The sequence below is a fragment of the Neoarius graeffei genome, chromosome 3 (assembly GCF_027579695.1).
Source record: "Neoarius graeffei isolate fNeoGra1 chromosome 3, fNeoGra1.pri, whole genome shotgun sequence".
NCBI classification, from domain to species: domain Eukaryota; kingdom Metazoa; phylum Chordata; class Actinopteri; order Siluriformes; family Ariidae; genus Neoarius; species Neoarius graeffei.
In genome coordinates this window covers 83551862-83575309 of record NC_083571.1, presented here as the reverse complement: position 1 = coordinate 83575309, position 23448 = coordinate 83551862, and the positions used below count along the sequence as shown (strand labels likewise).

At 42.2% G+C, this 23448-nt stretch overlaps 1 protein-coding gene across 5 annotated transcripts in view; it reads right to left on the bottom strand.

Moving 5' to 3' along the window:
- Positions 1-23448, bottom strand: part of ralgps2 (Ral GEF with PH domain and SH3 binding motif 2) — a 306158-nt gene that overhangs the window by 204279 nt on the left and 78431 nt on the right. The gene's annotated exons all lie outside the window — the stretch shown is intronic.

The following is a 23448-nucleotide window of genomic DNA, read 5'->3' as shown; positions in this document are numbered from 1 at the left end:
TAAAAATGCATTGTAACGCGTGTTACTGACATTTGTACCGAGTAAAATATTACCAATTTTTTTTCTATAATGCCTTACATTAGGGCAATTCCATGTAAATGTCAACCTCACAGGAGATCCCAAATTTCAAACTAAACAAACTAAATAAATAAACAAATAAATAAATACATAAATATTTTGATCACCTAATATGTCACTGTCAGTCTCTCTTTCTTATAATGTAAAACCCAAGCTAAAATCAACTTTGATCATGTACAATTCTATATTATTGCCACAAGCCACAGAAATGTATGCTAAAATCCACAAAACAGCAAAACAATAGCCATCCTAAATATTATTTAAGAACTTTGATAGTTTTAGCTGATATTTAGAGAGTTTTTCAAAGGGTTATGGTGGTTAAATTGCTGATTTTCTAAACATATGCCATGTCTATTTCAGACGCGTCACATCCATAACGGAATTTCGTCACATCCATAACGCTGACTTTTCCTTCCGAAACTCTGCATGAAATACAAAATATTTTAAACAGAGATTTTTTAATATTCACCTTGGACCCCTCTATCAAATGGATATCTCCATTTCGACATTAGGTTTACAATTTCACAGAGTTTGATAAAAATGTACAGTCACCCAAGAAAAGTGATACTTTTTCTGTCACATCCATAACGCATCTTTTATTGGCATTTTCTGGCATGCCCTAGATGTACTATGGGGATTGTTCTTGTTCTATCACTTCTCCAGTATGGTACAGCCTTATAATATGCAACACCTGTTTAAATACTGGGAGACAATAAAACATGCACTGGGTCATTTGTTGCCATTTTGAGTTCAAGTGTCACGTCCATAACGCTGGAATTGCTCACTACCACGTTACTGCAAAAAGCAATGCATTACAGTAATTAGTTACTTTTGTAACGCGTTACTCCCGACACTGCTTCTTTTCTTCTCTTGTGAATCTTTGTATTGTCCTGTCATCTGATTTTAATAAAAAGTAATACAAGACATGGTTTTATTTTGAATTCCTATTCCACGTAGATCCATCATTTTTTTGTCCGCTAATGTACACTTTTTTTTGGGGGGGGGGGGGGGGCTCAAAAGTCTACTCTTTGTAGACTCATGATAATGATGAAAATGATAGATGACCCCTTAGTCTTGGTTTCATTTACTGCTTTGCAAGTTATTTTCTATACCCCCGCTGTTGTAGTATGGTACGCGTACTGTTTATAGACCCCTTGTGCGTGACATCACGCATCATGTGATAATTACAGCTGGAGTCAGACAGACACCGTCTTTCATGCAAGCAGCTTAATCGGTCTTCAATGTGGTTATTTCCTGCGCTGTTTTTGCTTGTTCAAACGGAGAAATAGATAAAAGGCATGACCATCTCCCCGCTATAAAGAAAAATGTTAAATGCTTCAAGAACAACAAGGAAATGAGCATTTAAAGAATACGAGGAGAGGAGCTCAGCCTGGCGACTATGATACTGAATTTATACTTTGTTGAATTAATTCAATATCATAGTCGCCACTGAAGTCCACTCGATCCTTGTTTACCGTCAATGGATCGGTCGCTCGTCAAACAGTCCGCCAGAATCCGAGTAGGGAATGGCTGAGCGTAGCCGTCAGTCAAACACAAGTTAGCCAATGGGAATGCATTCCTGGACAGCACGCCCATACGGGAAGTTTGTGCCAAAACTGCAAGCAAAAAGTCCGGGAGCGCAAACGAGAAAGCTGGAATCGCAACCAAAATAAATTACGTCAAGCAAAACTGAGAAAGCCACGGAACAAAAATAAAAGGTGTCTGAAGAGTAATAGACTGATATTTTGCACGATTACACGAATAATTTGTTTGCCAGTCTAAAAAAATTGATTTTTTTTTTTTGTATTTTGATTTGTCGTTTTTGTTTGATATTTCAAAAGTATTGTATGAACATTTTGGCACAAAATTGATTCCATACACTTAGAGCATGATGTGAATAAATGACGTGAAAGTGTGAGAAATTGTTGAATTTTATGCAGCGTTAATGTTCACTCGATGTGAGTGAAATGTGACTCGATTATTTGAGCATTCCACAAAAACAATTGTGTAAGGATGGAGTGAGAAGTGGTGGTGATCTGGTGCTTATTCTTTTACAAAAAAAAAAAAAAGCAGAGGGGAGAAACTTTTGGCTGCATCCTATCCTGACAAGTTGGTGAGAACGCAGGGAGTTTCGATACTTGGGTCAGGATTTGCCGAGGATGATGGCAAACTTGACCACATCTGTCAGCTACTGACCATGTGGACTGTTTTCAATGCCAAGCTCCTCTCCTATTTTTTTTTCTCTTCCTCCGCAGACATTTTCATTAAACTTTATCATTTTTGTTTCAGTGTGGCACGGTGGTGTAGTGGTTAGCGCTATCGCCTCGCAGCAAGAAGGTCCGAGTTCGAGCCCCGTGGCCGGCAAGGGCCTTTCTGTGCGGAGTTTGCATGTTCTCCCCGTGTCCGTGTGGGTTTCCTCCGGGTGCTCCGATTTCCCCCACAGTCCAAAGACACGCAGGTTAGGTTAACTGGTGACTCTAAATTGACCGTAGGTGTGAATGTGAGTGTGAATGGTTGTCTGTGTCTATGTGTCGGCCCTGTGATGACCTGGCGACTTGTCCAGGGTGTACCCCGCCTTTCGCCCATAGTCAGCTGGGATAGGCTCCAGCTTGCCTGCGACCCTGTAGAAGGATAAAGCAGCTAGAGATAATGAGATGAGATTTACAACGAGTGCGTTATCCTCTATGTAGTCAGCATTATATAAAGAAAACAAAAATACTTTGGATCAGGTCCAATTGTGTGATTTATTCTTGCGTGAATACGAGTGGATTTTTATAAGTGACGTTTAATTTTGATCCAGTGACCCCTCAATACAATACATTTTCAACGCCGCAAAAATAAGCATCGTTTTATACAGAGACGTGTCGACTTGATTCTCGTATTAAGCGGAACACACCCATTTTACTGTCTAAAAATCAATAACAATTAATAAAAATTAAAAAAAAGAAAATCAGCAGCAAAAAATTGGAGTTGGGAACGATGGCGGAAACGGGTTGACCACGTTTCAGTACAACAACTTGGAAAACCATTTGCAATACCAGTTGATAATGAATTGTGGCATTTTGCACATACAAACACTGCAGCAACATGTCCACAGATAAAACCGAGACAGGATTGTGTACACGACATGGAGAAGTGCTCAAAAAACAAAAAACAGTGAATTACTGCAGAACTCCATCATGCTGAAGCGAGGGCAAGGGAGCCATCTTGGATTTTGAAGTCAGGGTTGGCGAGGTTCCTCTGACTTGGGGGGGGCCTTTCCAGTTGACATTACCACTGGAGTGGAAACTCGGAAATCCTGACTTCCCAGTGCAAATGAAATGCGCCATTTATCCTGGTCAGTATCATGATGGATTCCTATCCTGGGAACACTGGGTGTGGAGCACTCTGAAAACACACTCCGTATAGAACGTTGCTCCGTCATAGGGCACCACACACAAATTCATCTCTCAAGGAAAATCACTGGGAGGTGGGAGGAAACTGGAGAACCCAGAGGAAACCCACACGGACAGTCAACACAGAACCACAGAGAAGACAAAACTTTTTTCCCCCCCTTCATCTCAAAAAGTGTCATTAAATGAACCCCTCTCTCTCTGGGTGTGTAGTCATCCGTGTGCATTATGTTCCGTCACTCTCTTATCCTGCGGAGAGCTGTGTTAGAGCCACAGCAATGCTCATGGGAGTATAACATACAGCAGTGTGTGTGTGGATGGAGAGAGGGAGAGAGAATGAGGTGACATGGAGAGAATGAGCAGCATACAGAGAGAGACACTATAAAAAGCCAAGGTCAAAGATAACACGATGCTACGCCACACTGCTAACCAGAAGCAGAGAAACCTGGTGAACAGAGCTACTCGTGGCTTTGCCGATGGTCTGAATACTGCATCACATGCAGAAAACTAATCTCGTCTGGCAATGAGACGTTTATCCAGACTCGCGTCACTGTGCCATCTTTCCAATTCCACCGTTTTCCAATAATGGTGTAATTCATGGTCACCTGATGGCACAATGGGACAAACTGAGCTCAAACTCAATTCCCAATACTTTTAAAAATGGTTCCTGGGTGGTGCTAAAGAAAAGGACTCCCCTGATCTTCCACAGAATACGAGCTCAAATCCTGGCGATGCCACAGCATTCATCAGACAATGTTTTTGTCTTTCACGATGGTCATCAGGTCTGATTAGGCAATCACAGTGCCATAAATCCTTGCCATGTCTTCAACACTACAAGTTTGACCCGGACCAATCATAGTTCAAGTCCTTACGTGTCATCAGGGAGGAGGGTCAAGACATTGTCGATCATGGTCATCGAGGAACATCATAGAAGACGCAAGAAAACAGTACGATAAGTTCTGAGACGATAGACTTTCCGTCAAGGTGTCCCAGATGTCTCGTCGCTGTTCTTCGATTATATAATCGCACTACAAGGCCGTTCATCGTTCCCCATGTTCATATTCGGGCCTGAAGCTGGGAATTTTTTTCAGCTCTGACAAAAACATGCCAATCGTGCAAGTCTGATCCCAGGATTGAACCTTCCACCGTCTTTCACCTCTGTAACGTCACTCACTTGCTCACCCGAGAGCTCCACCCTGCTCTCTCAACACACCATGACAGACAAATCTTCCCAGTCTGTGCATGTTTTTCACAAAATCTTCACTCGTTCTTTCGTTTTCCAAACACAAAAGATAGCGGTAGTCAATACGGAAGACCTGCGGTGAAATCACAGTTGATGTCCCATTCTGAGCAGCAGAAGAAACACCTCTTCCAGGCAGGGTGATGAAAGCTCAAGCAGTCTGCTGGCAGCAATAGGAAGAGATTTCGAGCAATATTGCCCATTTGCTCCACAGGAAATGAGCAAGATTCTTATCTGTTCCTGCCGCGTGTATGTGCATTTAAAGCCCATGTGTCAGGGTTGTTCAGCAGATTGCTCCACAGGGAAAGATCTGCAGCTGGTTACAATAGCAGTGCCACTTCAACAATGACTACATCAGCCACAGAGACTGGTTTTCCACCAAAATCAGTTCCAGGGCTAGTTCGGGGCTGCTGCTGGTTCACAACTCGTTCAACTTGCGAGCCAGCTGAGAACCAGTTTGCTTTTCCATAGCTCGCAGTGCTAAGGGAAGCCACGTCATTACATCGCTGTATGTGTCAGTTATGTCGCTACGTTTGCATAAACCTTGGCGCGAATATCAAAGCAAAAACAACGCGGAAGCAGCAGCAACAACAATAATAATAATAACGGAAGACTTCGCGTTTGTACAGCTGCTGCTTCTCGTCGCTTAAAAATGGCGATCTTTCACGGTCTTGCTATTGTTGTTGATCTTAACTCCGCCCCCCCCCCCCCGCTGACGTAAGCGGTTCTTTCCTCTGGCCCAGCAGAGAGTTGGTGCTAGCCTGGAACCGGTTTTTCTGGCCCCAGAGCCAGTTCTTTGTCAGTGGAAACAGAAAACCCGGTTCCAAACTAAGCACTGGCTCCGAACCAGCCCTGCAACTGCTTTGGTGGAAAAGGGGCATGAGAGATCCCTTCGAGACCAAATACGGACTTCGTCATCGGGGTGGACAAAACACTACCCTGTGAGCCTGGGATCTAACCCATTTGTGGACAAGTAGATTGAACAAACAGATCGACTCTTGAAAGGTGCTTTAATTTGGTAAACATTCTTCAACAAACCTTGAGTACACAATATGTGCAGCTTATTCTGCCTGCTACACCATCCAAATCACCATCCTTTTTGATGACGGAAGGCTTTTTAAAGAGGGAATCACTTAGCTTGCGTGGACAATAGATAATCTTTTCAGAAATCAGATATATGTTCCGACAAAAATTAGCAAAGTGCACCGCAAAGCAGCCATACAACCTTTCCGCCAGTACGTTGCAATATTTTTTGGTCAAGTCCTCACGTCAGACGCAAATCAACCAAACCCCAAAAATTGACCACTGACTGCCTGATCAAGGGCGTGCAAACAAAGTGGACGAGAAGGACTACGACTACATGAAGTTGTCCTCTCTCTCCAGGAGTTCATATACTCATTCATTCTCCATTAAGGCTCTGAACTTGCTTGTCATGTTATTACCACAGTCGCTACATGCCCCAATACACAATCCTCCTCGGTCTTATTTTCCTACAAGTGATGACATGGAAAGATCCCAAAGCTGGGGGTTCCCGTGTTTGAAGGCATGCATTTCGTAGACTGCCAGCTCCACGGCCAGTCTACCAACATTACTTTGATCATAAATCAATAAAGATTACTCGGCTCAACATGGTCAATTCAAGTAGGTAATATTGATCCGAACATTTGATTTTGCTTCAACGAAGAAGAAAACTTCCAGTCTACTCCACCGGTGCTGCCATTTTGGAAATCACATGATGCATTGCTGAGGACTGATTGGTTGAAAGGTGAGGGACATTGACACTACGTTCAGACTGCAATCTGAAACGACCCATATCTGATTTGTTGTGAAATCCGATTTTTTTGTTAGGCCGTTCACATTACCAATTATATGAGACTTGTATGCGATCTCCAATATGAACGGAAAACGACCCAAAAGTGTCCCGCATGCACAAATTGACACGTAATAAGCACATCTACGTAATACGTAAACAAAAAAAAGCGCACTCTTCAAGTTTAATGATTTCTTTTTTTTTTTATTTGTTTAATTATCTGGTTAGTGTTAAAGTGTGAGGTCTCGTGTGTGTTTTTGTTTCCGAACTGAAATGAAAACGTGTAGCCTGGTAACGAGGGTTGACTCCTAAATGTCTCTCTAATTTCTATACAAGTGCACTACATGTTACTAGGAAGTAATGGATTTTTAAACTCTATATAGTGCACTCGAGCTTCAGTAGGCAGTCATTTGGGATACGGCCGCTGTATTACCAAACTCTTAATTCCGGCTTAATAATTTGCACATATTTATTTCGTCATATTAAACTTTTTCTACATTTTTATAAATATTTAGTTAGATTGTTTATAGCCAGCTGAATTCTGCAACTTCTCTCAGCGCTGGCTCAAGGTGCAGAAACACCAGTGCAGTTTGCGATGGAGATGAGGCGAGACCTGGCGATGTGGTTTTTGTGGCGGCGGTGGAACTCACACAATCTGATTAATGTGGGCAGCAGAGTAATGAGACCGAAGGTGTCAAATTACTGGAAATTTCCAGAACAATCTTATAATCTTGTAATACAGGATGGTTTAAGTTATAAATCAGTTATAGAAACTGTTTTATTTAATCAGGCTAACAGATCAACATCCAGGTCCCTACCAAATCCACCATTAGCTTGATCAATTCTATAAAAAAGTCTATTTAAATTCTGAAAACTGTACAAATGTTGTTGTTTTCCACCAAAGAGGCGGGATTAGCCAACGCAGAATAGTGACGTTTGTCTCTTGTTGATAACGTGTAGGTCGCATGAATGCGACCTGTCCGGTCAGACTGCAGTCGCATGTGAAAATATCGGATATGCATCGGATTTAGGACCACATATCCAAGCGGCCTGGGTCGCGTGTGAAAAAAATCGGATCTGTGTCGTTCAGATGGTCAATAACAAATCGGATACAGGTCGCATATGGGCAAAAAAAATCGGATATGGGTCGTTTCAGGGTGCAGTCTGAACGTAGTCTGAATTTGTCTGCAAGAAACCACGCACCAATGTTGTAATGTGAACTGTTAAAATGAGCAACAAATCAGGACTAAAGGCTCACGACACACCGTGTCATGGTATAGAAGGGTTGAAAATTAAACAAGTAGTACACCAAGTCTGAATTCATGATACACTATCTGGCTTCAAATCATTATTCTCAAGTTTACTTAGGCGTACTGATTGGGGGATACGGAGAGGTAAAATAGCACGGCACGTAATGTTCACGAACACTGCTCGAGCATTGGCCAATCAGCATGCAGGAATGCAATCACTTGATTTTCAATCATGGTGGCGCCAGGGGAGTAGATAAACTTTTCGGCTTGATTCAGAAAATCGGCAGCAGGGTCCACCCATATTGATTTTAAAGTTGCTGCAATGTTGATTCAGGAAACCTTTATCGTTTTGTGATTAAACAGAGACCAACAGATTGTACGTGGAGTGGACCGTTCACGAATTACAGCTTTGGGGGATTTTGTGTCGTAACTTGCTGGAAAAGAAGACCGAGGAGGATTGTATATTGGGGCACGTAGTGACCGTGGTAATTACTAGGGTGGGGTATCATTTTTATTGATTTTTAATAAATTCTGATTCTTTTCCATCTTTTCTTTTCCCCCCATTTCGATTCCAAAATGCTAACAAGAGTGCTCTGAGAGCACAAGATCCCCTGCTGGCAACTGTGCCATAACTCTGGTAAAATGCAATGGAATTGTATGAAATTGCAATATGCATATTACCGACATACAACAAAGAATCCAGTCAAGTTTCATGAAATTCCTCCAAAAACAGAGAGGAGTTTATTTCAGAAGGAGAGTATCCTTCCTGGGATGGACAAACGGACATCGTCACGTCATAATCCCCGTTCAGGCCTTTCAGCCAGAAGGGGATAAAATTTGTGAAGGAAGTTGATTTCAGAAAGCAAGCACACCTTGATGAAATTACCCAAGTACAAGGTTGTTAATAAATCAAGGGTTGTAACTCTGGTAAAATGCTACCAAATTGAGCGAAACAATAGTATGCGTATAACTGTCATATAACAAAGCCTTTTGCCAAGTTTCGTGAAATTCCTCCACAAATTGTGAGAGGAGTTGATTTCAGAAGAACGTACACCCTCATGAAATTGTCAAAGTACAAGTTATTTAATCAAGGGTCAAAACTCTGGTAAAATTTTCAGAAATTAAAATCACAATATGCGTATTACTGTCATATAACAAGGCCTTTTACCAAGCTTCGAGAAATTCATCCAAAAATTGTGAGAGGAGTTGATGTCAGAAGGCAAGCACACCTTCATGAAAGTACAAGGTTGTTAATCAAGGGCTGTAACTCTGGTAAAAAGCGACCGAATTGAACAAAACAACAATATGGGTACTACCGACATATCACAAAGAATCCTGCCAAGTTTCGTGAAATTCCTCAAAAAATTGTGAGAGGAGTTCATTTCAGAAGGTGAGCACCCTTCCCAGGATGGATGGACAGACATCGCCATGACATAATCCCCCTTCGGGATTTTCAGCCAGCGAGGGATAAAAAAGGGGTCAAATATTTAAATTTATTTTTAAATAAATAAATAAATATTGGCCATGCATGGTAGTACAGGTCTGCGCGGGACAGAATTTTCAGTCCCGCTCCCGCCCACTCCCGCAAAGAATTATGATTTTCAGTCCCGCTCCCGCCCGCAAATCCCGCATGATGCACATGTTCGCGTTATTTCTCACGAAAGTTCTTGTCATTGGCTTGGGGAATTAAACATGCTGAGCTTAGCTGAGCTCTCCACTGACCGATCCTTCATTTATTGTAAGTTTATTGTTTAGACTCTGACATTCTGCTGACACATTCCAAGTTGAGCGCTGCATGCGCTCATGATTGACAGCTCTCGTTTTGATTGACAGCTCTCGCTTTGCGCACTCGCACTCCCGAGTCTGTGGCGTTATAATTCCAACCGCGATTTCATTCTCCTCTCATATGAAGTGCTGCGCAACCACAACCAGCTCCTCAGATTATACACTGTCTATTTCTAGCTTTAAACTGAACAATCTGTGCGATACAGTCCTTTTTAATACTAGTTAATACTTTTTAATACTTAGGACTAATACTCTTGACTTTTTAACAGTAAATGTACCTCTTTTTAAAGCAGCACTTACTTCTGAAGCACTGTGAGCTTCACTAGAGGAGCTCTGCTCTTCTGCCATGATCGGAGATCTCAAACACGGAAGAGCGGAAAGGAATCGGAAACGTACGCGAGATTAGACCACATCCGCAAATTTAGGCATCTTAAAATGTTATTAATGCCAAATAAAATATCCAGCACAAATTATATATGATAGACATAAATTAATAATTTATAAATTTTATTTTAAACACGTTTTTAGTTAGCGGGACTGCAGCTTATCACCTCTCCCGCCCGCGCCCGCATTGTGCACTCCCCCTCCCGCCTGCACCCGCAATGAGCTTTCAAAATTTGTCCCGCGCTGCACTGCTTTGCGTCGGGTCCCGTGGGACTCCCACGGGAGTGCAGGGCTCTACATGGTAGCTCGTCTCACAATACCGTTCCAATGATGCGTAAAGTCACAGACAGGTCCTGGCAGACAGCTACGTCCGTCCCTGCACATACGGTAGCCTTCATTAGGAATAAAAAGGTTCTTGCATTTAGGAAACGATAACTGAAGTCCCCCCCAAATAAAAAAATAATTTTGGAATGGCGTTTTGGTCCCCAATCCTAGTCATTTCATTAACAAATTTCCATATTTTAGTCTTGGGCAATTAGAGTAACTGTGCCTGGGCAGCACACTCGCATTTTAGTTGCCTGGTAAGCTAGTTAATAATTTTGTAACCGTCAAATCCTGTTAAACAGCATCACTTTACATGTGAGGCAAATCGAGAAGTACAATGATACTGATCCCACATTCTCCATTTTAGAAACGATATCCAAGTTTTGATCAACGTGTCCACTTTGGGGGAATATCACGAACCAACGAGCACATTTAGCTATCTAAAATTAAAAAAAAAAAAAAGTTTTGTTTTTTTTTCCACAGAGCTGGCTCTTTGAGACGAATACTGGGAGCCAACTCTCATACAAAACTTTTTTTTGGGGTATGAGGACTGTGCCATCACTTGCACCGTGTATTTTCTGGAGAAACCTGTTCCGTAGCACGAATGGTGACTCTCAGCTTTAACTGAGGCAGCATATGAGGGAGGTTTGGTCTGCACTGCTGCTTCTAAATGTAGTCATGTGTAATGTAATAGTGATCAAAGTGCACTTGTCCAAACACCTAAAATCATCATTGGAATTCCCATCACGAGCACAGAAAACGAAGAGTAGGCAGGGCAAAACACTTCACAATGCGAATGGCATAAAACAGGCCAGTGCATCGCTGCACTCAGAAGTACATACAAACTTGGTTAATTACACATGCAGCCGGAATTAAATGAAAAGGATTCATTTTCAAAATGCACACACACTTGTAGTCCAACCCTCCTGAGGACAATGACTACATAACAGCATATTGATCCCCCTAATGGCTTTACAACTGGGATTCTATTGATCTTATATGATGCAGGTCAGACCTTACAGGTTATTTCAGCTGACCGTCATTGAAGTAGAGATGCGAAGAAGGGCCTTAAGATGTTCTTAGTTCTGCGAAACTCCACTAAAACACGTTCGACTGGGCCTTTGGGAAGGGTAAAGACTATCATGTGCGTCCTCAGACATGTCAAGCCAGCCAAATTGGAAGACAATCTAATGGAAGAAACTCAATCACTCTGTACAACCGTGGTGAGCAGAAAAGCATCTCAGAAAACACAATGCATCAAACCTTGAGGTGGATGAGCTACAATAGCAGAATCCCACATCAGGTTCCACTTCTGTTAGTCAAGAACAAGAATCCGAGGCCATCCTGGGTCACACTGAAAAAAGACCAAGTGATTCACCCCCAAAATTAGATATGGGATTTTCCCATACCTAATTTTGGACCGAGACACCGCCCCCTCACTAGAGAATCCCCATTATGTGTGCAGTGTTGCTCAGTGGTGTTCAATGCTTGGCTTTAAAATGCCCCCCCCAAAAAAAAACCACACCCGACTCCATAGTTATTGCCACCTATTATGAAAATGAGCCAAAAAAAAGACTCATTAAAACATACAGAAGCTTTTTTGAGTTTGAGAACCTTCTACGTAGATCTTCACCGACTCCTCCATGAAGAACATTTTAAACTCATTTATAGTCTTCAGCAGGCTTGTAGTACTCTAGTCCAACTTGTGCCCCTATTTTCAGGACTTATGACTTGACTTGAGCACTGACTACTCAGACTCATGCGTTAACTGCATTCGGACTCGTAAATTGGAGACGAGGACACAGATTTTTTTTCTTTATTTTTTGTAACATGCTATAAATCAATCATTTGGCAGAAGAAGATCTTTATGTCTACATTAATTTTTATACTAATTTTGTGCAACAGAATGCACAGTCAACTGTTCATACGTCATGTTCAGGAACAAACTAACATTAACAGCGCTAAAATGCCTGGAGAGAACGTCCCTAGGATTGTGCGCTTTGCTTCAACAGACTTTTCTTGCAGTCGGAAAAAAACTTACTGCTGTGTGTTCCATATGTAGAAGAACTATCGAGGAGACGACGGGGACAAGGTCAAAATTCAATCGTCATTTGGTAAGACTCCACCCAGAGAAGGAAGTGACACGCTGTGTTCATTGCTCTGTTGATAGCGGGGCTTGCTGAGCGATGAACTAGCTAGTGTTAACCCTCTCTCATGTTATTTGCCCTGTTGATAGTGGGCGGGGCTTGCTGAGCGATGAACAAGCTTTTTATCTGTAGCCTGTTAACTAAAATGGGACGGTCAAGCAGCAACGCTAGTCCAATACAGTAGCAGATACGCTTTCACATAAAGGCAGCAACGGCCACCGTCAAATGGTGCGGTTGGAGTCTTATTCCCGGACTCGACTCGGATCAATCGTGAACTTGACTTGAAATGTTCTTTAAATGACTTGGACTTGAACACTGAGGACTCAGACTTGAGGTTTAGTGACTCGACTACGACACTGACCTCTTCAATTCAGACCACAGGGAGATGGAGCACGTTTGACTCATCATCTTGTTGAAAGCTCAAATCGACAGCCACATTTAAAACCTCCTGGCAGAGGCATCCAGGTTCCGAACAAAATTTATTACGCCATCAATCTACACAAGGTCTCCTGGACCACAAGCAACTGGGGTGGGGTGGGTGGGGGGGCCTCACTGACCCATCTTTATATTTACTTTACAATGGACAAATCGGGTGCCTTCCTTTTTGTCCCCAAACATGGTGGCGTGTACAATCAAGAGTTCTCCGACTAGAACACACAATACTAACTGCGGTTATAATGACACTTTGTAAAGTTTAGGCACTGCATTTTGTCAGAGGCTCTCAGAAAGAGAAATATTTTTTTCTTATTATTGGCAGATTCTACCGTAACTGGATCCATTAACCACTTGCCCACAAAATAAGAAATTTTTCTTGTCCTTTTTTCAGTGAGGTAATATTTTCAAGATTGAAAATATGGTATTTGGTCTTCTAAAACAGCACGTCATTTAAAAATAGAGTAGAGTAGAGTAACTTTATTGATCCCTAGAGGGAAATTAAAGTGTCAAGTAGCTTATACAAAAATACAAAAAAAAAAAACATTAAGATACAGAGAGGGAAGAAATTACACTAGATCAACATTACACTAAATTACACTAAATCAACACTAAATTACTCTAATTCAACAAAGAGCAAAAACTTCTAGTATGGTGCAAAGAGAGATATTAAAGTAAAACATTAAGTGAACAAATAAGTAAACAAATAGCAAGTGTCAGCCATGATAGAGGGGATGCTTCTCAATTGTAACAGTAAAAAGTCCAGTGAAGAAAGTATTGCACAGTCAAAAAAAAAAAAAAAAAAAAAATACACTGAGTATATCAATAAAAGAGTTTTAAAGAATACAGTTCTATTTCTTTGACATATCTGACAGACATAACTCCCATTTTAAAAATCCCTTTCATTATCCCTGTTGCTATCGTCAGTGAATTTCTGTCAGATGACCTGACGATAGACTCGGCCATTATGGATCTTTGGTAGTTATCGTATGGAAGCAGGCTTTATCATTTTTGGGTGTCAACAGATAGAGTTGAAATAGATTAACAGCGAAAAAACTATTTCGTTCACGAGAGAAGCCCACAGTTATTTTTAAAAAATGCTATCGCCAGTCTGTCAGTCAAATGCACCTGACGGTAGCAAAATTCGAGCCCTCACCACGCACATGTTGACTGACGCAAAGAGGAAATCCTACTGCGCATGATTTTTGTGACAGCAGACATTTACTTCCGGGCAAGACTTGGAGTTCTGACAGCTAGATTTCATCAAATAAATCAAGGTAAGATTTTCTGTCAGCTATCCTGACGATAGAAATTTTTGACGATAGAAACATTGAGAATATATTTGTGCATTCATATTTAAATTTTTCTGGAGGAAAACTATCGTAAGTTGAGATAAATCAGAGCCACTTGCGACCCTTTCAGCCGACAGGCCATTTCAATGTGTTATTTCCCCACGAAAGTGACACACTCGTGTCTATCGTCACTGTTCTGACAATTATTGTTGATATTTCAATTTTGAAAATAAATTCTCTTTATTTCATTTTATTATTTGGTTCGAGTGATAAGGTATTTAATATTATTACTAAATTTGTCAGATTAATAATGTAAAAACAGTTTTGTTGCTATTGTCATCTAGAGTGTCTGTCAGAATATGATGGTAGACGTTAGTTTGTCTGTCAGATTTTGATGATAGAAACCGATGTGTTTCTATTAGGGGTCGACCGATAATTGGCCTGGCCGATATATCGGGCCGATATTCTGCATTTTTAGGGTTATCGGTATCGGCCATAATTTCCACCGATATGCCGACAACATGCCTTTTTGCAGCCATTTCATTCCTAACGCGACTGTCACTGCACGTCCTTTCCTGCACTCGCCGCTCTGAGTTCAAGAACACGGTCCCGCCCACCACAACATCTGATTTGTTTGGCACAAGAGATATAGCCAATCAACACGCGCAGCTAAACACTCTGAACTGTTTCAAGGTGGCTGTACGGGCACTCGGGCAGAAGCAGATCCCACTTCAAGGTAAGGACACGCTGCTTTTGCTGCAATAAGTCACAAACACAAGTTGCAAAAGCACAACATTATATGTTTACATTCTTCATCTACTACTCGTTAAAATTGTCCATTTGCATCTGTGTAGCCAGGCAAACTTAGCTTACGGAAGGAAGCACTTGAATTAGCCTACAACCAACTAGTCTCGCTGAAACTACATGTAATGTTGTCCATAGTAAGCAGTCCCCAGCATAACGTAGGCTGCAGTCATTTTTAAATCCCCGTCTGGAAACGTTGTGAATGTGTCAGTAGTTCTACTCGAACAGTAGAATGACAGCCATACAGAGAGGTGGTCAAGGGACGACCAAATAAAACGTAGTGTTTGTGTTCTGTAGGCTAGCGCAAGCCTACTGGCTATTTGTTATGGTGATGAGTAAACTTCATGACGTGACTCGTGCTCAAAAAGCGCATTGCACTTGTATATGTTAGGTAACTTTATAAAGCGCTACTTGAACATTTAAACAAGCCAGGTGTGACTAGTATTTATAATTCTTGCGCAAGTGATTCTCCTCGCTAGCGCTTCTGATTCGGAAAGCCATGTACTCAAAGGAGCAGCCGCTCCTAATAGGGAGTGATAGCCTACTTTGTTTGATTTTACTTTTTAAAAAATGCTGCAGGCAGCTCCCTACACTTGATTTGTTATTTAAAAACTACTTGAAGTTGGTAAGTCTTACTTAGTTCTTAGTGTAAAAGAATCCAGAGTGTATTTTCATTTATTTTCCACTGAAAATGGTGAGCTGTAATATAGTAGGGAGTGATTTATTTTTTTTAATTGGTGAATATTTATTGTATTATTTTATTTCTCATTTTATTCTAACTAATGTTTGACTTTATTGTACAAATGCTGCTGGCATCTCCCTGCACAAAATTTCATGTTCAATTTTACAATTAAACATACATTTCATGGATATGAAGGTCTGTGTCAGTGTGTGCTATGTTTAATTTCATGTGAATTTTAATGTTTACATTTATCGGTTGCACATATCGGTTATCGGCATCCCAATTCCATAATAATCGGTATCGGCTCTGAATAAAACATCGGTCGAGCCCTAGTTTCTATCGTCATTTAGCATGTCTGTCATGTCAGGCTTTTATTAATTAGTTACCAGGACTACTGTCCTAAAATTTACTGTGAATGTCCAAGACCCCAAATGCTACTAGAAAAACTTAATAGAATGACCAAAATCAATTCAGCAATTTAAGGAGATGGGACTTAACTGGCCTCTGTTATGGTAGAATCTGCCTATTATTATTGTAACGCTTCCAAACAGCTCCTTGTTCATAAAGCAGTGTGTAAACACTGAACGCAACAGTGGATACAGCTGTCACTGATGTTTTCTTGCCTTGTCCAACAACCAGAACATAAACCACTTCCTATTGACTCTCCAAAAACTAAAAGGTTTCATCTGGTGTGTGTGTTCAAGCGTATTGCACATCTCGCCACAGCTGGAACTCTAGCACAAGTTATTCATTGCAACACACACTGGCTGAGGCTGAATGGTGCGCGTACACGTGCGTACACGTGTATTCTGACTCACCAGGTGGGAATTTTAACTATGCTGTGAAAATCCAACCATGCGTTTGGCTTGACGGAAGCTAACGTCGGTTTAGTTTTCATTTTTGTCGTCATATCTGGAAATGTAAGAAAACTGTCACTTCTATAACCCTGTGCACAGCCAGGACAGCAGCCTAGAATAATTGTGCTCAGTTGGCCCAGTTAAGATTTACCTTGCAGTCATTACTGGGTCACTCCCAATGAGCCTGTTATACAGTAGACCTGCACACGAGTTTGGCAACCATCCCAAGATATATGTATAACCCTATTTTTTTTTGACACAATAAAAGCATGCGTTAATGTAAAAAACGCACAATTCTTTTTCGATTATAAAAACGTGAATTATTATCCTTTTGTGTTCAGGGTCACGCATGTTCGTCTCTACTCCTTAACTCTTCACATACATCCCTGTTGCCGTCGCTCATGAAAAGCTTCTTTGTTTCCTCGCTCGTTTGTTTTAAATAAAAGCAGCAGTCGGTTCAAGTTTCAACACATTTCTCTTGTCACATATTGCACATTCATCTCTGTTAAATAAATGAAAAAAAAAGTACGGGGAGAAACAATGGGAGAAACGGAGAACACGTCGAGAGAAGGGACGGAGGCGATGGATGAATAGGAACATCCGTTAGCCCCGAGGGGGTTTAGGGTCAGGAAGCGAGACATGAAAGAGTAAGAACACGTGCACTATTATCCCAAATGCTGCAGAGTCAGGCTACATTATCTGATCTCAGCCGGTCCCTAGAGATCGAAGCCTCTCCTACAGAGCTGATGCTGCAATCTCTCACAGTAGAACCATGCCAGCTTTACAGGCCCATAAAGCACTTTAAAATCCTGAAGCAGAGCGAGAAACCTGCCAACACCGCCAATCTTGGGAGGTGTACTTGGTGCAGTCGACGTTCCACTCAAACAAAAGAAGCTGATGCACCAAACACGTTCAGCTAATACACAAACGTTAATATTTCTCCAGGTATGGGCGTGCAGCTCAACACTAAACCAGTCTGCTCAGTCAGGACCGTTCCCTTTAACCGGCTTCGTTTTTGGACGAGTCTTATAGGAGGAACACGGTCTTTCCCCAAATCCTGCTCTCACAAAAACAAACAACAGAGCTGTCTGTCTAGCCCCTTTCACAAACAACATCCGTTAATTTCGGAAATAAAAACACGAAACGGATACATTTTTTCCATTCCCATTCTGTCTTCCATAACAGAAAAAAACAACACATTTAACAGTTATTCCACGAAACTGAGTCATACATGAGCTGACAGCCGACAAGGCACATAGCACCAAGTTGGCTGTTAGCCATGTATGACGAGATTGAGCGAAATAACTTATTTCTATCCAAATTCACTGGATTTTGAGAAAACGGAGCACTTTTAGCTCATCCGGCCTGCTTACGCGATCACGCGTCGTCCATCCGTCGTTGTCCGTCCACAATTTACAAAAATCGCTCCTCCTCCTACAGGATTGATCGGATTTCTATCAAACTCGCATACAAATGTTCCCCAGGTGGGTGTGCGTTTAAAAAAAAATAAAATCCATCCATTATCTCTAGCCGCTTTATCCTGTTCTACAGGGTCGCAGGCAAGCTGGAGCCTATCCCAGCTGACTACGGGCGAAAGGCGGGGTACACCCTGGACAAGTCGCCAGGTCATCACAGGGCTGACACATATGCCGCTTTTCCACTACAAACGCGGCTGAGTCGGGCTGAGCCGTGCCGTGCTGAGTCGAGCTGAGCGGGGCTGTTGGAGTTGCATTTCGACTACAACCGCGCTGAACCGCGCTGGCTGGAAGTGGGTGGACACATTGGGTGGAGTTAGCGAAAGTGGGTGGACGTCAGGTGATGTCGTTAAGCAGCGCAAACAGTGACATCAGTGAGCTTTTAAGCGGTGGTCTCACGACCCGAATAGTAAACAATAAACATGGAGGACATGGAGTCGTTAGTGTTGCTGGTCTTGGTGCTGTGGCTTGTTGTCACCGACAACGCCAACAGATACTGGCAAGAGCGTATAGATGAGGCGAGGCGCATAAGGCTTCAGAAATTCTCGTAATTCGTAATTATTCTCCTTCCGGGTTTACGGTGTTTACAGATCCCAGCGTGCTCGCGGGGCGTGTGTGGGCATGTGAGGACACTCCTCCTCACCAATCAGTGCACAGGGGAGTGTCTGCTCACGCCCCCAGCCTCACTCGGCACGGCTTGGCTCGCTTCAGCCCCACTCCAAAACGGTGCGAGTTTTAGGGGCTAAGCAGGGCTGAAGCGAGCTGAGTCGTGCTGGTTTTTGGTAGTCGAAACGCGAGCCATGTCGGGCTGAAGTGAGCTGAAGCGAGCTGAAGTGAGCTGAAAAAGGGTAGTGGAAAAGGGCCATTAGACACAGACAACCATTCACACTCACATTCACACCTACGCTCAATTTAGAGTCACCAGTTAACCTAACCTGCATGTCTTTGGACTGTGGGGGAAACCGGAGCACCCGGAGGAAACCCACGCGGACACGGGGAGAACATGCAAACTCCGCACAGAAAGGCCCTCGCCGGCCACGGGGCTCGAACCTGGACCTTCTTGCTGTGAGGCGACAGCGCTAACCACTACACCACCGTGCCACCCTAAATAAATAAATAATTTAAAAAATGTAAATAAAAAATGGTGGCACTACTAGTCATGTTTACGATTTTATGGGCGTCTTGGCCGGTATGAGCTACAGCCTCGGTGAGGCCATTTTTATTATTTGCTAATTCAATAAATAAAAACTTTATACAAAACGTACTGACAAAATCATTTCCGCTTAGAAGGTAAGCGGACCGGCGAAATGACAGTAGCAATTTGTGAAAAATGCTATAACAATTCTTGGGGGCAGGGGAAGGAAAAAAAAAAAATCCAAGATACATTCTTACCATCAAATACTTTCTTTCCATATTTTGTTGCACTTTTTTTTGTAGTTTTTTTTTTTTTTGGGGGGGGGGGGGGGGGGGGGGGGTTCCTTCTTTTCCTTTAGGGTTTTTTGCCAGCTGGCAAACTAACTTAAAGATGTATTACTGCCACCTACTGGGCTGGAGTGTGGAACAGGAGACATTTGGGGGAGAACTATATTCTTTTTGCCATTTCTGTTTCTTTTAAATAATCATTTTTAGGGTTTTGTTTTCAGGGAGAGATTTTATTTCGTCCTCGGTTGGTTGAGGAACACGCTCCGCCATTTTGTTTTTCTCTACTCGCAGTATATGTGCTGACATGCTAGTAGTAATCAAATCAATCAGACCATGCGACTGCTCATATCCACTGAATGTGGATAGAACACTGTGTATTCCCACCTGACTATTTAACGGCGCACAAACCATGCGAGACCGGACATGAAGTACAATTCACAAGGCAGCAAGTCCATTGTTGTGAAAATCCCAAGCCGAGACATCATCTAGGTAGCAACCTGGCACGAGTTGAGCTGAATTACGTCTCTGTTGAGTGTTGTCTTCCTGTTTCTCAAGATTTGTTTTGTTCAAGCAAAGACTAACATTTTTGCTTATACAGTGGGACCGTTTCTCACTGGTGCCATGATAAAAGACTTCCGTAAGGGTTACTCGGTCGACAGGGACACAGGAACATTAATTTGCTGTTTTACTCCCATTCCCACAGGACAGCATTACAGCGTAACAAAAGCATTCTGCATGCATAGCATTCTGTCGAGGAAACAAAGAGAGAGGGGAGGGAATAGAAAAAAAAAAAAAAAAAGAGAGAAACTTGAAGCATATACGCAGAGCCATGGCCTCACTTTCATTTATAAATACCCTGAGACCTCAAGAATGGCACAGAAATAGTTTTAAGCGTTAACAATAAATCTAATATAGTAGTTTTTACGATTAAAGTGATTTATATAGGTAGCGGTCTGAGTGAATGACCTTGACGTCCGTAACATCACAGCAGGAAGTCTATCGGTCTCATCGCCATTTCCGCTATACTAAAACACAGAGCTGACTGCAACTCCGAGCCTCCATTTTGATCTAATTTATCGCCATGCCATGTAGATGTGTTGCTGGCCGGTGCAGCAACATGACAGAAGGTGGATTTATGTTGCGTTCATGGCCCAAGAATGTTCAAACTGCAAAGATTTGGACGCGTTTTGCGAGAAGTTCACAGGTACATTGGACGCCTACGAAGTGGTCTCTCCTCCGGTCTGCACGTTTTACTGAAGACTCGTACGAGATCTCTGATCTGTTGGAGTGTTGGCTATAAGCCCGTATTGTAAGAGGGAACAGTATCAACAATTAAAGGAAAAAAAAAGACTACAAGAAAAGGAAAGTATTTTTTTAAAAAAAGGAAAGCAAGTTCAGTTGCACCAGTCCTCCCGGAGTGAGCCGAGGGTTGTTGCTAAAATCCGGGACGTGATGTATCGCTCGGGCAGTGACCTCCCTGCAGTTCTTGTTAAAACCGGTGACATCCCGTTCCATCCCGGATTTTAGTAATTGCCTGAGCCGAGCAGTAATGGCGGAGTACTCAGTATGAAAAGTGAATGAGTGGAGCAGCGTCTGATTTCTTCACTGGATATTGCTGCCATCGCACCCTTACGTGGAAGAAGCGAATGAACGGAGAACTGAACGAACAACCGAAAGTCAGATTGTTTCAAAAACAATCAGCCTTCAAGAAGCGAGAACGCAGACGGGTAAGCTCTGACTCTCATTTGGATTTAAAAAAAAAAAAAAAAAAAAAACACGTTGTTTACCTGCATTTAGATTAATACATTAACTTGTATTGTGTGTTTAAGTTACCAGTATAAGATTATTTAATTTGCTTCAGAATGTGATTGTCTCAGTCCATCTGATTATTTAATTAGCCTTTTACGTTTTATCAGTGAAAATGCACGCATGTACATGTATGTTGCATAAGTTATAACGCCTATCCTGTTTTAATGAGGGTCAACCCACAATCAATGAAGTCAAATCAGTCTTAAGGCCAATTTATGCTGACAACCCAGTCCTCGCAGATAGCGTTGCAGACAGTGTCTGCGTAGCCCCCCCACCTTCGCAGACGCTCTGCGCGCACCTCCCAAAAATTGTGACCACCGCAGAAGCCTCTCAGACAGCGTCGCAGACAAGAGGGCTCTGATTGGTCCACTCTACATCCGCTGTACACGCACTTCCGCTTCCCTGCTTGGTTTGTTTTCACGACCGCCATTTTTAAAAACACGAGCGAAGATGGAGCAGCACGAAGAGCGGTTGATTGAGGAAGTACGTACATCTATACGACTCCAGTTCTAGTCATTATAAAAAATAAATAAATAAATAAATAAATAAGTTCTAGTCATTATAAGTAACCGAAGGATAAACACTCCACTAACCACACCCACCAACTACTCCTAGCGACTTCGCGCCCCCTTGCGTTGTGCCGGTGAATAACATCGCGCACGCCTATTACTCCCCGCTCAACGATAAATTACAACTGTCTGCAAAAAGCTATCTGCGAAAGCCTTGTTGCAAGAGCATGCAGAGGCCTTTAGTTGAGCAAGTCGGTAACGGTATTTCTTACTTTCACCATAAATTTTTATTTATATGACTTTGGTCTATAGCTGTCAAAGGCCTTGGCCTTAAAACCAGTTAATGATGTGATGTCACGCACTCAGGGCTGGCTGGCTCAGCAGGGCAGCTCGAATGCCAACTTCGCGGTCGATTTTAACTCTCAAAAATATATATATTTTTTTTATTCCCATTTATGCAGCATACAAGAGTCAAGGATAGAGAGACTATCCACTCAAATTTATTTAAAAATAAAGGTTCTGCATATCTCCTTTAAGTAAGGAGACACAAGCAGCAAGGATTGTTGTGCAAAGGGAACAGGAGGTAGAGTGCTTTAAAGAAAATACCTCATAAATAAACAAATTGAGCTAAAAGGTCAGTCTTTAGGTCTGCCCTTCGCGGAAAATGACACGTGCATGCTATACTAGTGTCAGCAGGGCAAAGTATTGTCAGAAATGGCTAGAGACTGATGCAAGTGCAGAAGATCTTTATTATAAAGAAAAAAGTGCAAATAGTCCAAGTCAGCAAGCAGATATCGTGAACGGAAAGACAGGCAAAAGGTTGAGCGAGGCACAAACAATATTGTAGACAGAAGCAGAGTCAAAAACAAGGGTCAGTAATGTGTCACAACAATGCAATAGTTCGCAAACTAAGTCTGCATTTAGTCCTTATACAGTATAAGCGCGCTGATTGCACCTTAAAGTGCATATCACAGGTACATTCAGGAGCAAGATCAATGCAATTCTCCTATTTTATATTAAACTTTGGTCAAATATCTGTCACATTCTGCATTCTCTGCAATTTATTTTTTTTTACCTTGCGCAATACCAGAAAAATTCAGTTGAAATCAAGCCATTTGAGGCGAATTGGTCCGCCTCTGAAAAAACTTGGCGTTTGGATTTCCCGGCCAACACTGATTTTCGTGACGTCACGTGCGGGACGCCTCCCTCTGAATCCTACGTCAGCGCTGGTTTGTTTATGAGAAAACGACCTGGTGGTTTTCCGCAAATTTCTTCAACGTTATCGCGTAATTATTAAAAGGGTTAACAGATGTATCGTAGGAGGGGGCAGCAACACCAATCATGATGGGATTAGTACTCATCGTTTTCCAAAAGACCGGACAAAGAGAGAAATGCGAGCGCTTGGTCTACACAGGCTGTGCACTGAAACCGTGCAAAGCTCGCGCAGCCTGCTGGCGCTTCTGCAGGTGACGTCACAAATCTGGCTCCAGACTCCCTTGGGATTTTTCCAGACGCGTTTTGTTATTTTATTTTTTTTCTGCTGTAGACAGATGGCCTTGTGCAAAATTACCCTTCTGGATGAGTGTGTAAAGGGACATACTTTCATATTTAAAAAAAAAAAATTGGTCCAGAATATGCCCTTTAATCCCATGTCATTTGCGGCGTGCGCACAAGTCAGTTCGGAGCACACACTGTCCAGAGCATGCCTGAGTCACCTTCTGTTGTGTCAGTTATAGTAGAATATTGTGGTCTAGCG